General features: G+C 39.2%; 1 protein-coding gene across 2 annotated transcripts in view; it reads left to right on the top strand.

The window, feature by feature from the left end:
• LOC145531419 (cytochrome P450 2C19-like) overlaps positions 1 to 15,490 on the top strand; it is a 51,945-nt gene that overhangs the window by 3,099 nt on the left and 33,356 nt on the right. The window lies entirely within an intron of this gene.

Raw genomic sequence — 15,490 nt, 5'->3', positions numbered from 1 at the left:
CATTTCAGGATGGGCCACGTCTTTCCTATGTGTCATGATTGTTAGCCCTCATGTGGAGGAGAGGGGGTTTGAAGCAGAGAACCACGTGGGCTTTGGTGTATCTATTCTTGCTATGTGTGGAGTTCTATGATTACACATACTGTGTGGTTACAAATGGTCATTTATTCGTAGTGTCTCCTGAGCCTTGTTTTATTTTTATTTTTTATTTTTTTTTTATTTTTAAGTCCCTTATTACTCCTTCAATTTTCATTTTTATAACCCACTGTTACCTTGCCAAAAAAAAAAAACAACCCAAAAGACCCTATTTTTAAAGCAAACTTCATATATATATATATATTATAATTTTTTTGACTCTTTTTTTTCTTCTTTTTCTTTTTTCTTTTTAATATTATATTTTTGAAAATCTAACCTCTATTCTAGATTTTTAATCTTTGCTTTTTGGTATTTATCAACTTTGTATCTTTAAGAGCCCAATCTTCAGTACCCATTTTTACTTGGAAGTGAGATCACTGGCTTGATTGCTCTCTCTCCCTTTTGACTCTCCTTTTTCTCCACCAGGTCACCTCTATCTCTCCCCACCCCCTTTTCTTCTCGACCCAACTCTGTGAATCTCTTTGTGTGTTCCAGCCTGTGGAGAACACTTAATGAACTGATTACCGGCTGGATCTGTCTCTCCCCTTTTGATTCCCCCTTTTCTCCTCCTGGCCACCTCTGTCTCCTTCTTCCCTCTTCTCTGTGTAACTCCGTGAACATCTCTGAGGGATGCAGACTGTGGAGAGCACATAGGGAAGGGATTACTGGCTAGCTTGCTCTTTCCCCCTTTGAGTCCCCTCTTCTCCTCCTGGTCACCTCTGTCTCCCTCCTCCCTCTTCTCTTCTCTGCATAACTCCCTGTACCTCTCTGGGTGTCCCTCACTGTAGATAAACTTCATCATTAACCTAGATGTTTTATCATCAGTGCTGTATAGATGAAGAAGTCTTGAGGCTACTGTAAGAATAAGACTGAAAACCAGAGGCAGGAGGCTTAAGTCCAAATCTTGAGAACACCAGAGAACTCCTGAATCCAGGAAGCATTAATTGATAGGAGCTCATCAAATGCCTCCATACCTACACTGAAACCAAGCATGACCCAAGGGCCAACAAGTTCCAGAGTAAGATATACCGCACAAATTCTCCAGCAACACAGGAACATAGCCCTGAGCTTCAATACACAGGCTGCCCAAAGTCACACGAAACCCATTGATATCTCAAAACTCGTTACTGGACACTTCATTGCACTCCAGAGAGAAGATATCCAGCTCCACCCACCATAACACCAACACAAGCTTCCCCAACCAGGAAACCTTGACAAGCCACCCGTCCAACCCCACCACAGTGAGGAACCTCCACAATAAAGAGGAACCTCAAACTACCAGAATACAGAAAGGCCACCCCAAACACAGCAATATAAACAAGATGAAAAGGAAGAGAAATACCCAGTAGGTAAAGGAACAGGATAAATGCCCTCCAAACCAAACAAAAGAGAAAGAGATAGGGAACCTACCTGATAAAGAATTCCGAGTAATGATAGTGAAAATGATACAAAATCTTGAAAACAAATTGGAGTTACAGATAAATAACCTGGAGACAAGGATCAAGAAGATGCAAGAAAGGTTTAACAAGGACTTAGAAGAAATAAAAAAGAGTCAGTATATAATGAATAATGCAACAAATGAGATCAAAAACACTCTGGAGGGAACCAACAGTAGAATAAGAGAGGCAGAAGATAGGATAAGTGAGGTAGAAGATAGAATGATAGAAATAAGTGAAACAGAGAGGAAAAAAGAATTAAAAGAAATGAGGACAACCTCAGAGACCTCTGGGACAATGTTAAACGCACCAACATAGGAGTCCCAGAAGAAGAAGACAAAAAGAAAGACCATGAGAAAATACTTGAGGAGATAATAGTTGAAAACTTCCCTAAAATGGGGAAGGAAATAATCACCCAAGTCCAAGAAACCCAGAGAGTCCCAAACAGGATAAACCCAAGACAAAACACCTCAAGACACATATTAATCAAATTAACAAAGATCAAACACAAAGAACAAATATTAAAACCAGCAAGGGAAGAACAACAAATAACACACAAGGGGATTCCCATAAGGATAACAGCTGATCTTTCAATAGAAACTCTTCAGGCCAGAAGGGAATGGCAGGACATACTTAAAGTGATGAAAGAGAATAATCTACAGCCCAGATTACTGTACCCAGCAAGGATCTCATTCAAATATGAAGGAGAAATCAAAAGCTTTACAGACAAGCAAAAGCTGAGAGAATTCAGCACCACCAAACCAGCTCTCCAACAAATGCTAAAGGATCTTCTTTGGACAGGAAACACAGAAAGAGTATATAAGCTCTAACCCAAAACAATAAAGTAAATGGCAATGGGATCATACTTATCAATAATTACCTTAAATGTAGATGGGTTGAATACCCCAACCAAAAGACAAAGACAGGCTGAATGGATACAAAAACAAGACCCCTATATATGTTGTCTACAAGAGGCCCACCTCAAAACAAGGGACACATACAGACTGAAAGTGAAGGGCTGGAAAAAGATATTTCATGCAAATAGAGACCAAAAGAAAACAGGAGTAGCAATACTCATATCAAATAAAATAGACTTTAAAACAAAAGCTGTGAAAAGAGACAAAGATGGACACTACATAATGATCAAAGGATCAATCCAAGAAGATATAACAATTGTAAATACATATGCACACAACATGGGAGCACCGCAATATATAAGGCAATTGCTAACAAGTATGAAAAGGGAAATTAACAATAACACAATAATAGTGGGAGACTTTAATATCCCACTCACAGCTATGGATAGATCAACTAAACAGAAAATTAACAAGGAAACACAAACTTTAAATGATACAATATACCAGTTAGACCTAATTGATATCTATAGGACATTTCACCCCAAAACAATGAATTTCACCTTTTTCTCAAGCACACATGGAACCTTCTCCAGAATAGATCACATCCTGGCCCATAAATCTAGCCTTGGTCAATTCAAAACTGAGCCCTGTTTTAATATCAGAAATCATTAAGAATAGTTTTGAATCATTTCATGAGAGAGAGAGCAGTGGTTTTCCTGTATCATAAATGTGGTTATCTGTTTTAGAACATTTCATCAGGGAATACTTGTTAAACGGACAGGGTGGGAATGACCTCCTTATGCCCTTATGGAGCATGAAACAAGCATCATATGTGTTTACTTAATTGAACTATATTCTTATATTCAGTCTCACAGACACATCTGAGAGTTATTCCAGGACCCAGGCCTGAAGTTCTGGCCAATAGCTAAGTCATCTATGATTTCAGTCCATTAGAAATATCTCAGTGCTGCTGCTGCTGTTGCTAAGTTGCTTCAGTTATGTCCGACTCTGTGCGACCCCATAGATGGCAGCCCACCAGGCTCCGCTGTCCCTGGGATTCTCCAGGCAAGAACACTGGAGTGGGTTGCCATTTCCTTCTTCAATGCATGAAAGTGAAAAGTGAAAGTGAAGTCGCTCAGTCCTGTCCGACTCTTCACGACCCCATGGACTGCAGCCTACGAGGCTCCTCCATCCATGGGATTTTCCAGGAAAGAGTACTGTAGTGGGTTTCCATTGCCTTCTCAGTGAAGTTTTCCTCAATCATGAGTTCTCTGTAAAGGCATGAGTGAGTGCTAAGTCCCTTCAGTCATGTCCGACTCTGTGACCTTATGGACTGTAGCCCACTAGGCTCCTCTATCCATAAGATTCTCCTTGCAAGAATACTGGAGTGGGTTGCTGTCCCCTCCTCCAGGGGATCTTCCCGACCCAGGGATCTAACCTGTGTCTCCCTCTCAAGTCTCCTGCATTGGCAGGCAGGCTCTTTACCACTAGCTCCACCTGGGAAGCCCTCTCTGTAAAGGCAGCACTATTTAAAGATATCAGTATCAATTATTTCTTGCTACTTAATACTCACTATATTTATATTTTGAAAAAATATGCTACATCATAATTCAGCACACTATACCAAACCAAGTGATTAATATGAAATGTTTTATTTAACTAGATTTCAGCCTAATCAATACCTTTTTACCCTGTCTTCTCGAACTAGATTTTTTTTTTAATAAATTTATTTATTTATTTTAGTTGGGGGCTAATTACTTTACAATATTGTAATAGTTTTTGCCATACATTGACATGAATCAGCCATGGGTTTACATGTGTTCCCCTTCCTGGACCCCCACCCACCTCCCTCCCCATCCCATCCCTCTGGGTCATCCCATTGCCCAGCCCTGAGCCCTTGTCTCATGCATCATGGAATGGTGTTCTGTTTCACATATGATAATATACATGTTTCAATGCTATTCTCCCAGAACGTCCCACCCTCACCTTCTCCCTCAGAGTCCATAAAATTGTTCTATGCATCTGTGTCTCTTATTCTGTCTCGCATATAGGGTTATCGTTACCATCTTTCAAATTCCACATATATGCATTAGTATACTGTATTGGTGTTTTTCTTTCTGGCTTACTTCACTCTGTATAATGGGCTCCAGTTTCATCCATCTCAGTAGAACCGATTCAAATGTATTTTTTTAATGGCTGAGTAATATTCCATTGTGTATATGTACCACAGCTTCCTTATCCATTCGTCTGCTGATGGACATCTAGGTTGCTTCCATGTCCTGGCTATTGTAAACAGTGCTGCGATGAACATTGGGGTACACACGTCTCTTTCAATTCTGGTTCCTCGGTGTATATGCCCAGCAGTGGGATTGCTGGGTCATACGGCAGTTCTATTCCCAGTTTTTTAAGGAATCTCCACACCGTTCTCCATAGTGGCTGTACTAGTTTGCATTCCCACCAACAGTGTAAGAGGGTTTCCTTTTCTCCACACCCTCTCCAGCATTTATTGCTTGTAGACTTTTGGATAGCAGCTATTCTGACTGGTGTGAAATGATACCTCATTGTGGTTTTGATTTGCATTTCTCTAATAATGAGTGATGTTGAGCATCTTTTCATGTGTTTGTTAGCCATCTGTATGTCTTCTTTGGAGAAATGTCTGTTTAGTTCTTTGGCCCATTTTTTGATTGGGTCGTTTATTTTTCTGGAATTCAGCTGCAGAAGTTGCTTGTATATTTTTGAGATTAATTGTTTGTCTGTTGCTTCGTTTGCTATTATTTTCTCCCATTCTGAAGGCTGTCTTTTCACCTTGCTTATAGTTTCCTTTGTTGTGCAAAAGCTTTTAATTTTAATTAGGTCCCATTTGTTTATTTTTGCTTTTATTTCCAATATTCTGGGAGGTAGGTCATGGAGGATCCTGCTGTGATTTATGTCGGAGAGTGTTTTGCCTATGTTTTCCTCTAGGAGTTTTATAGTTTCTGGTCTTACGTTTAGATCTTTAATCCATTTTGAGTTTATTTTTGTGTACGGTGTTAGGAAGTGTTCTAGTTTCATTCTTTTACATGTGGTTGACCAGTTTTCCCAGCACACTTGTTAAAGAGATTGTCTTTTCTCCATTGTATATTCTTGCCTCCTTTGTCGAAGATAAGGTGTCCATATGTGCGTGGGTTTATCTCTGGGCTTTCTATTTTGTTCCATTGATCTATATTTCTATCTTTGTGCCAGTACCATACTGTCTTGATGACTGTGGCTTTGTAGTAGAGCCTGAAGTCAGGCAGGTTGATTCCTCCAGTTCCATTCTTCTTCCTCAAGATTGCTTTGGCTATTCGAGGTTTCTTATATTTCCATACAAATTGTGAGATGATTTGTTCTAGTTCTGTGAAAAATACCATTGGTAGCTTGATAGGGATTGCATTGAATCTATAGATTGCTTTGGGTAGTATACTCATTTTCACTATATTAATTCTTCCAATCCATGAACACGGTATATTTCTCCATCTGTTTGTGTCCTCTTTGATTTCTTTCATCAGTGTTTTATAGTTTTCTATATATAAGTCTTTTGTTTCTTTAGGTAGATATATTCCTAAGTATTTTATTCTTTTTGTTGCAATGGTGAGTGGTATTGTTTCCTTAATTTCTCTTTCTGTTTTCTCATTATTGGAGTATAGGAATGCAAGGGATTTCTGTGTGTTAATTTTATATCCTGCAACTTTACTATATTCATTGATTAACTCTAGTAATTTTCTAGTAGAGTCTTTAGGGTTTTCTATGTAGAGGATCATGTCATCTGCAAACAGTGAGAGTTTTACTTCTTCTTTTCCTATCTGTATTCCTTTTATTTCTTTTTCAGCTCTGATTGCTGTGGCCAAAACTTCCAAAACTATGTTGAATAGTAGTGGTGAAAGTGGGCATCCTTGCCTTGTTCCTGACTTTAGGGGAAATGCTTTCAATTTTTCACCATTGAGGATAATGATTGCTGTGGGTTTGTCATATACAACTTTTATTATGTTGAGATATGTTCCTTCTATTCCTGCTTTCTGGAGGGTTTTTATCATAAATGGATGCTGAATTTTGTCAAAGGCTTTTCCTGCATCTATTGAGATAACCATATGGTTTTTTTCTTTCAATTTGTTAATGTGGTGTATTACATTGATTGATTTGCGGATGTTAAAGAAACCTTGCATTCCTGGGATAAAGCCCACTTGGTCATGATGTATGATCTTTTTAATATGATGTTGGATTCTGTTTGCTAGAATTTTATTAAGGATTTTTGCATCTATGTTCATCAGTGATATTGGCCTGTAGTTTTCCTTTTTTGTGACATCTTTGTCTGGTTTTGGAATTAGGGTGATGGTGGCCTCATAGAATGAGTTTGGAAGTTTACCATCTTCTGCAATTTTCTGGAAGAGTTTGAGTAGGATAGGTGTTAGCTCTTCTCTAAATTTTTGGTAGAATTCCGCTGTGAAGCCGTCTGGTCCTGGGCTTTTGTTTGCTGGAAGATTTCTGATTACAGTTTCGATTTCCGTGCTTGTGATGGGTCTGTTAAGATCTTCTATTTCTTCCTGGTTCAGTTTTGGAAAGTTATACTTTTCTAAGAATTTGTCCATTTCTTCCAAGTTGTCCATTTTATTGGCATATAGCTGTTGGTAGTAGTCTCTTATGATCCTTTGTATTTCTGTGGAGTCTGTTGTGATCTCTCCATTTTCATTTCTAATTTTGTTGATCTCATTCTTCTCCCTTTGTTTCTTGATGAGTCTGGCTAATGGCTTGTCAATTTTGTTTATCTTCTCGAAAAACCAGCTTTTAGTTTTGTTGATTTTTGCTATGGTCTCTTTTGTTTCTTTTGCATTTATTTCTGCCCTAATTTTTAAGATTTCTTTCCTTCTACTGACCCTGGGGTTTTTCATTTCTTCCTTCTCTAGTTGCTTTAGGTGTAGAGTTAGTTGATTTATTTGATTCTTTTCTTGTTTCTTGAGGTACGCCTGTATTGCTATGAACCTTCCCCTTAGCATTGCTTTTACAGTGTCCCATAGGTTTTGGGTTGTCGTGTTTTCATTTTCATTCGTTTCTATGCATAATTTTATTTCTTTTTTGATTTCTTCTGTGATTTGTTGGTTATTCAGAAGCGTGTTGTTTAGCCTCCATATATTGGAATTTTTAATAGCTTTTTTTCCTGTAATTGAGGTCTAATCTTACTGCATTGTGGTCAGAGAAGATGGCTGGGATGATTTCATTTTTTTTGAATTTACCAAGGCTAGATTTATGGCCCAGGATGTGATCTATCCTGGAGAAAGTTCCATGTGCACTTGAGAAAAAGGTAAAATTGTTTTGGGGTGGAAAGTCCTGTAAATATCAATTAAATCTAATTTGTCTATTGTATCATTTAAAGTTTGTGTTTCCTTGTTAATTTTCTGTTTAGATGATCTATCCATATGCGTGAGTGGAGTATTAAAGTCTCCCACTATTATTGTGTTATTGTTAATCTCCCCTTTCATACTTGTTAGTATTTGCCTTATATATTGTGGTGCTCCTATGTTGGGTGCATATATATTTATGATTGTTACGTCTTCTTCTTGGATTGATCCTTTGATCTTTATGTAGTGTCCTTCTTTGTCCCTTTTCACATCCTTTATTTTAGTCTATTTTATCTGAAATGAGTATTGCGACTCCTGCTTTCTTTTGGTCTCCGTTTGCATGAAATATGTTTTTCCATCCCTTCACTTTCAGCCTGTGTGTGTCCCTAGTTTTGAGGTGGGTCTCTTGTAGACAGCATATATAGGGGTCTTGTTTTTGTATCCATTCAGCAAGCGTTTGTCTTTTGGTTGGGGCATTCAACCCATTTACATTTAAGGTAATTATTGATAAGTATGATCCCGTTGCCATTTACTTTGTTGATTTGAGTTCGTGTTGAAACATCCTTTCTGTGTTTCCTGTTTAGAGAAGATCCTTTAGCATTTGCTGGAGAGCTGGTTTGGTGGTGCTGAATTCCCTCAGCTCTTGCTTGTCTGTAAAGCTTTTGAATTCTCCTTCATATCTGAATGAGATCCTTGCTGGGTACAGTAATCTGGGTTGTAGATTATTCTCTTTCATTACTTTAAGTGTGTCCTGCCATTCCCTTCTAGCCTGAAGGGTTTCTATTGAAAGATCAGCTGTTATCCTTATGGGGATCCCCTTGTGTGTTATTTGTTGCTTTTCCCTTGCTGCTTTCAATATTTGTTCTTTGTGTTTGATCTTTGTTAATTTGATTAATATGTGTCTTGGGGTGTTTCGCCTTGGGTTTATCCTGTTTGGAACTCTCTGGGTTTCTTGGACTTCTGTGACTATTTCTTTCCTCATTTTAGGGAAATTTTCAACTATTATCTCCTCGAGTATTTTTTCATGGCCTTTCCTTTTATCTTCTTCTTCTGGGACTCCTATGATTCGAATGTTGGGGCGTTTCATATTGTCCCAGAGGTCCCTGAGGTTTTCCTCATTTCTTTTGATTCTTTTTTCTTTTTTCCTCTCTGCTTCGTTTATTTCCATCATTCTATCTTCTACCTCACTTATCCTATCTTCTGCCTCCGTTATTCTACTGTTGGTTCCCTCCAGAGTGTCTTTTATCTCCTTTATTTCATTATTCATTCTATATTGACTCCTTTTTATTTCTTCGAAGTCCTTGATAAACATTTCTTGCATCTTCTCAATCCTTGTCTCCAGGCTATTTATCTGTAACTCCATTTTGCTTTCAAGATTTTGGATCATTTTTATTATCATTATTCTAAATTCTTTTTCAGATAGATTCCCTATCTCCTCCTCTTTTGTTTGGTTTTGTGGGCATTTCTCATTTTCCTTTACTTGCTGAGTATTTCTCTGCCTTTTCATCTTGTTTAAATTGCTGTGTTAGGCGTGGCCCTTCTGTATTCTGGTAGTATGAAGTTCCTCTTTATTGTGGAGGTTCCTCACTGTGGTTGGGGTTGGACAGGTGGCTTGTCAAGGCTTCCTGGTTGGGGGAGCTTGTGTCGGTGTTCTGGTGGGTGGAGCTGGATTTCTGCTCTCTAGAGTGCAATGGAGTGACCAGTATTAATTTTGGAGATGTCTGTGGATTTGTTGTGCCTCTGGGCAGCCTATATATTGATGCTCAGGTCTATGTTCCTGCGTTGCTGGAGAATTTGCGTGGTATGTCTTGCTCTGGAACTTATTGGCTCTTGGGTGGAGCTTGGTTTCAGTGTATATGTGGAGGCTATTGGATGGTCTCTTATTAATTAATGTTTCCCCTGGCTTTCAGTCTTATTCTTGCAGTAGCCTCAAGACTTCTCCTTCCATACAGCCTCAATAATAAAACTTTTAGGTTAATGGTGAAAAGATTCTCCACAGTGAGGGATACCCAGAAAGGTTCACTGAGTTACATGGAGAGATGAGGCCGGGGGGGGGTTCAGGTGACCAGGAGGGGAAGAGGGGAATTCAAATATGGAGAGAGCAATCTAGCCAGTAAGCACTTCCCTCTGTGCTTTCCACAGTTTGGAACCCTCAGAGTGGTTCACAGAGATACATAGAGAGGGGGGAGGAAGGTAATAGAGGTGAGCATGAGTAGAAAGGGAGGAATCAAGAGAGGAGAGAGAGATCTGGGCAGTATCCTGTTCCTGAAGTGTTCTCCGGTACCCAGATCACCCTCAGAGATTCACAGAATTGGGTTGAGAAGAGAAGGAGGAGGGTGGGAGATAGAGGTTCCCTGGGGGAGAAGAAAGAGCATCAATAGGGGGAGAGAGTAATCAGGCCAGTGATCACACTCCTGAGTAAAAATGGGTCCTAAAGACTGGGTTCTTAAATGTACAAAATTGATATCAAATATGTAAAACAAAGATTAAAAATCTAGAGTAGAGGTTAGACTCTTATAAAACTTACAATATAAAAAAAAAGAAAAAAGGAAACAGTGTAAAAAGAAAAAAAACAGTAAAACAGTAAAAAAAGAAACAGTAAAAAAAAGTAAAACAGGAAAAAAAACAGTAAAAAAAGAAAACACAAAAGGTATAAGATATATGTATGTAGTTTGCTTCAAAAATAGGGTTTTTTTTTTCCTTTTTGCAAGTTAATAGTGGGTTATGAAAATGAAAGTTAAAGGTGTAATAGAGGACTTGAAGAAAAAGGAAAGAAGAGAAAAAAATTTTTTTAATTTAAAAAAAAATTAAAAAAAAAATAATAATAATAGTAGAAAAATATATATCCCGGACTTTCTCTGGAGCTGTTGTCTGTTGTGAGCAGTGTGGGATCTGCTCAGTTTCAGATAGATCCTTGATCCTCCTTATACTTTTCAAGATCTATAGGTTCCTTTCAATGCAGTCGGTATTAACTACAGGGATTTTAATCTGTTGGCCTGTCACTTCCAAAGCGCTTCCCTCTGTTTATTTGGCTTCTGTTTGGAGATCTCTTCAGTATCTAATTTCCGCCCTGCAACAAAGCGGTGGAGGTGATCTCTTCAGGTTCGCTTGTTCAATCGTGCTGTGGGGAGGAAGGAACACTGCAAATCTGGCGTGTGTGTGGTGAGCTCGCAGTGTCTCGGCCGCACTGGGTTCGCCCCCGCTCACGGCGTGTGTGCTTTCCCCGTCTACCCTGCTCAGGCTTCAGGTTACTCCGCCGGGGAGTGGGCCGGGGAGTGGGCCCTGAGATGCGGGCACTTCCCAGGTCTAAGCCGCTCAGGTTCAGGCTCCCGGTTACTCCACAAAGGCGCAGACTCGGTTTCGCCCACGGCTTGTGCCGTTCCCGGTCGGAGCTGCTCAGGCGGCCAGGAGTTTGGCGAACGCGCTCCCCCCTGTTGGAGCGGTGCGGCTTATCACCTCCCTGGTCCCCGCCTCGGTTTACGGGCGCGCCCGGCTCCGGTGTACTTTGTGTCGGTTCTGGGGAGCTGGTCTCTGGCTGCGACCCTCCCGGCGGCTGTCGACCCTCCGGGATCTCAGGCAGTCTTTGCTTAGAAACTGGGAGCCTGTTTGCAGTTTGGTAGGGGGTGCCCTCTCTGGAGCCGAGTTTGCCCCTTTCCGGCTCTGGCGGGCCCCGCCTGCCCGCTGTGTCCGGCGGGGGATGGGGCGGTCCGCAGCCGGCTAGCTCTCCTCTGGTATCGCTCAGTCCTTTGTTCTGTGTGCGGGCCAGCAGTGCCTTAGAGTTGGGCTTTTCACGGGATAGTTCTCTCTCTCTGGCTGTCCCGCAGTTTAGGTTACTATCTCACGTTAGCTCCCTCAGATTGCCCTCGGGGCACTCGGGCCTGGTCCTTATCCTAGGCAGTGCCGCCCGCTCCTCTCCGTTCAGCCCCCACTTGCTGGTGGCGGATGATGCGAACGTCTGGGGTTCTTTGCTGGGAGTTGCTTTAGGCACGTAATCTGTGGATTTTATTTATTTTTTCCTCCCAGTTACGTTGCCCTCCAAGATAAATCTTCCCCCACACCCGCCGGTGAGAGGGTTTCCTGGTGCTTGGAAATTCCTCCTCTTTTACGACTCCCTCCCCGGGACGGGTCTCCGTACCTAACTCTTTTGTCTCTCTTTTTATCTTTTATAATTTCTCCTACCTCTTTTGAAGATAATGCACTGTCTTTGTGGAAGCCTGACGTCCTCTGCCAGCCTTCAGAAGTAGTTTTGTGAAGTTTGGTCAGCGTTCAGATGTTCTTTCGATAAATTTGTGGAGGAGAGAGTGGTCTCTCCGTCCTATTCCTCCGCCATCTTAGCCCCGCCCTCGAACTAGATTTTGACTCTGTTTTCAGTTTACCAAACTTTGCTCCATCATTATTGGATAACAAAGTTATGGTAATTATTTACTTCCCACTACAGGCACAAAGTGTTTGTCATAATGACTCTGATTTTTCAGCCGGTATTACAAATTACACTGATTTACTTTTTTTCTTCAGAATTAAATAAAAGTAAAGACTGAAAATCAGATTTCATGTGAATCACATATAGATGAAGAAGTTTCCCAAAATTTTCAAAATCACCCTCTACCTATAAAGTAAAATAAACTTTATTCTAACCTTACAAGCCTGGAATATAAAGGAGCTTGGCATAGGAGCCACTAAGTGTATATGTTCCTTTTGTTCCATGCCCCACCATTTCTTTGCAACACTTGAAAATTTTTTCATACTTAACAACATATTACATGAGATCTATCCTCTTAACATATTATTGTGTGCAAGACAGTATTATTAACTATAATCACACAGTAGGCCTCTAGAACTTTCATCTTTCATGACTGATACTCTCTACCCATTGAACTCCCCATTTCTTTTCCCCAAGGCCCTGCTAACTGGCAATCTACTTTCTATTTCTGTGAGTTTGACTTCTTTGGCTACTTCATCTAAGTGGAATCATGCAACATTGGTCCTTTCGTGATTGACTTTTCTGTTTAGCAAAATATGCTCATGGGTCATCCATATTGTAGTATATGACAAGATTTCTTTCATGTTTATGACTGAATAGTACACCAGTGTGTGTATTTGCATATTTCATTTTTTGCTAATTATTGAGGGATATTAGGTTCTTTCCACCCCATGGCTTTATCTATTTGAGATCCCAAATCAGTTCAGTTCTTTTGGATAAAAACTCATAAATGGGACTTCTGGGTAACACAGTGATTGTATTAAATATTTTTGTTTTTTGAGGAGCCTCTACAGTCAAAATATGAACACAAGAGCTGGTCCAACCACACCATTGGTTATTGATAAGCTGAGACTAGCACAAAACTTAATGATTAGTGATGGTAGCATCATTTCAGATACCTATTGACCAATCTTCTTTTTTTTTTTTTAATGAACACAAGTTAAAAATAGCATATAACTTCATTAATGAGGAAATCAGTTACAACGAGTAGTAACAGAGCGTTCCAATCAGGTTATAGGACAAAGATGGAAAAGTACAAATTTATTTAGAGTGAAACAATGTTGATATGAATGTGCAAATGAAGATAAAACCAGCTAGGAAAGTCAACTGAATCTCTACTCTACAGAACATAGTCTGTATGTCTAGAGACAAGAATTATTTTATGTCCCTATCTATTGCTGAAAATTGAAAAAGTTGCAAAATAAGCTCCCATAGAATTACAGAAGGGTGAACTATAGATAGTACGTAGTTTTCTACTGAACCATACGTTTTCCCTACGTGGTAGCTGTAACTACGTCTACATATCCAGGTTTTTAAAAAATCAGCTTCCTGAATGGATGTGGTCTACACTCAATATTTCCCCCCAGCTTCATTGAGATATAGTTGATACTGTGTAAGTTTAAAGTGTACAATATGTTGATTTTATATACTCATATATTGCAATAGATTACTACCGTAGCATTGTCTAGCACCTCCATCAAGTCCCATAATTACCTTTCTTTAAAGAACATATAAAATCTAATTTCTCAGCAATTTTTAGTTATGTAATATGGCTATGTCAACTCTAATAATATTGTTGTGCATTAGATTCCCCAGAACTGACTCATTTTCTAACTGGAAATCTGTACTCTTTGAGCAACATTTCCTTATTTCCCCAACCTCCTGCCCCCTAGAAGCCATCCTTCTACTCTGTTTCTGTTAGTTTTTTTTTTTTTTTTTAGATTCCACATATAAATGATTTCATGTAGTATTTGTCTTGTCTGTCTTATTTCACTCAGCATAATATGCTCACGATATATTCAGTGGTAGCAAATCCAAGGATTTCCTTCCTCCTATGGCTGAATAGTTTTCCATTGTGTGTGTGTATGTATATATCACTCAAGTGCTGCACTTAAAGTGATGTATATACAGTAGACACTTGAACAACATGGGTTTGAACTCATCGGTCCACTTATATGTGGATATTTTCCAGTAAGTATTTGCTACAGTACCACATGACTCATGCTTGGTTGGATCCTGGAACATGTAACTGCAGATATGGAAGGCCAACTGTAAAGTTATACATGGACTTTCAACTGTGGCCGGGTGGAATGGGGGTCAGTGCTCCATCCACGTGTTGTTCAAGAGTCAACTCTATGTGTGTGGATTTATTTTTTCTTTATCCATTCAACAGTTGATGGAGACTTGTTTGTCTGCATATCTTAGATATTGTGAATAATGCAGCAATAAACATGAAGTACAGAAACCTCTATGATATTCTGTTTTCATTTCATTCAGAAGTAGCAATGCTGGATCATATGGTAGTTCTATTTTTAATATATAGAGGAACTTCTACTCTGTTTTACATAGTGACTGTAGAAGTTTACATTCATACCAATAGTGTTTAAGTGTTCACTTTTCGCCACATCCCAGTCAACCCTTGTTATCTCTTGACTTTTGATGGCACCATTCTAACGTGTGTTTTGTGGTTTTGATCTCCATTTTCTTGACAATTGGTAATGTTGCGAACCTTTTATGCACTTGTTGGCCATTTGCATGTCTTTTGTGAGAAATGTTTGTTCAGTTCCTCTGCCCATTTTTAACCAGGTTGCTTTTCTTTTTATTGTGTTGTATGAGTTCTCTACATATTTTGGATATTAACGCCTTATAAGAAGTATGGTTTGCAAATATTTTCTCACATTTTGTAGGTTTCCTTTCATACTTATTTTGCTGTGCAGAAAAGCTTTTTACTTTGATGTAGTCCCATCAGTTTAATTTTGCTTTTATTGCTTGTGCTTTTGGTGTCACATTTAAAAAATCACATTGCCAAAACCATTCTCAAGGAGTGTCTTCTCGAAGCTTTATTCTAGTAGTTTTTTGCTTTCAGGTCTTACACTGAAGTCTTTAATCCACTTAAAGTTAACTTTTGTGAGCGGTGAAGATAGGGGTCCTGTTTCATTCTTTTGCATGTGAATTTCCCATTTTCACAACACCATTTATTGAAGAGACTATCATTCCCCCTTTAAGTATTCTTGGCTCCCTTGTCAAATATTAGTTGATAATATATGTATGGGTTTATTTCTGGGCTCTGAATTCTGTTCCATTTGTTTATGTGTTTGTTTTTAAGGCAGTACAATACTATATTGATATTTTAGCTTTTAATGTGATTTGAAATCAGAAATTTTAATGTGTTCAGCATTTTTCATTCTTCTTGGGACTTCTTTAGGTATTTGGGGTCTTTTGTGATTCCATGTG

The sequence above is a fragment of the Giraffa tippelskirchi genome, chromosome 2, assembly GCF_054371585.1.
Source record: "Giraffa tippelskirchi isolate mGirTip1 chromosome 2, T2T-mGirTip1v1.2.pri, whole genome shotgun sequence".
NCBI lineage: Eukaryota > Metazoa > Chordata > Mammalia > Artiodactyla > Giraffidae > Giraffa > Giraffa tippelskirchi.
The sequence above is the reverse complement of the archived record's forward strand: the minus strand, read 5'-3'. Positions and strand labels throughout refer to the sequence as shown.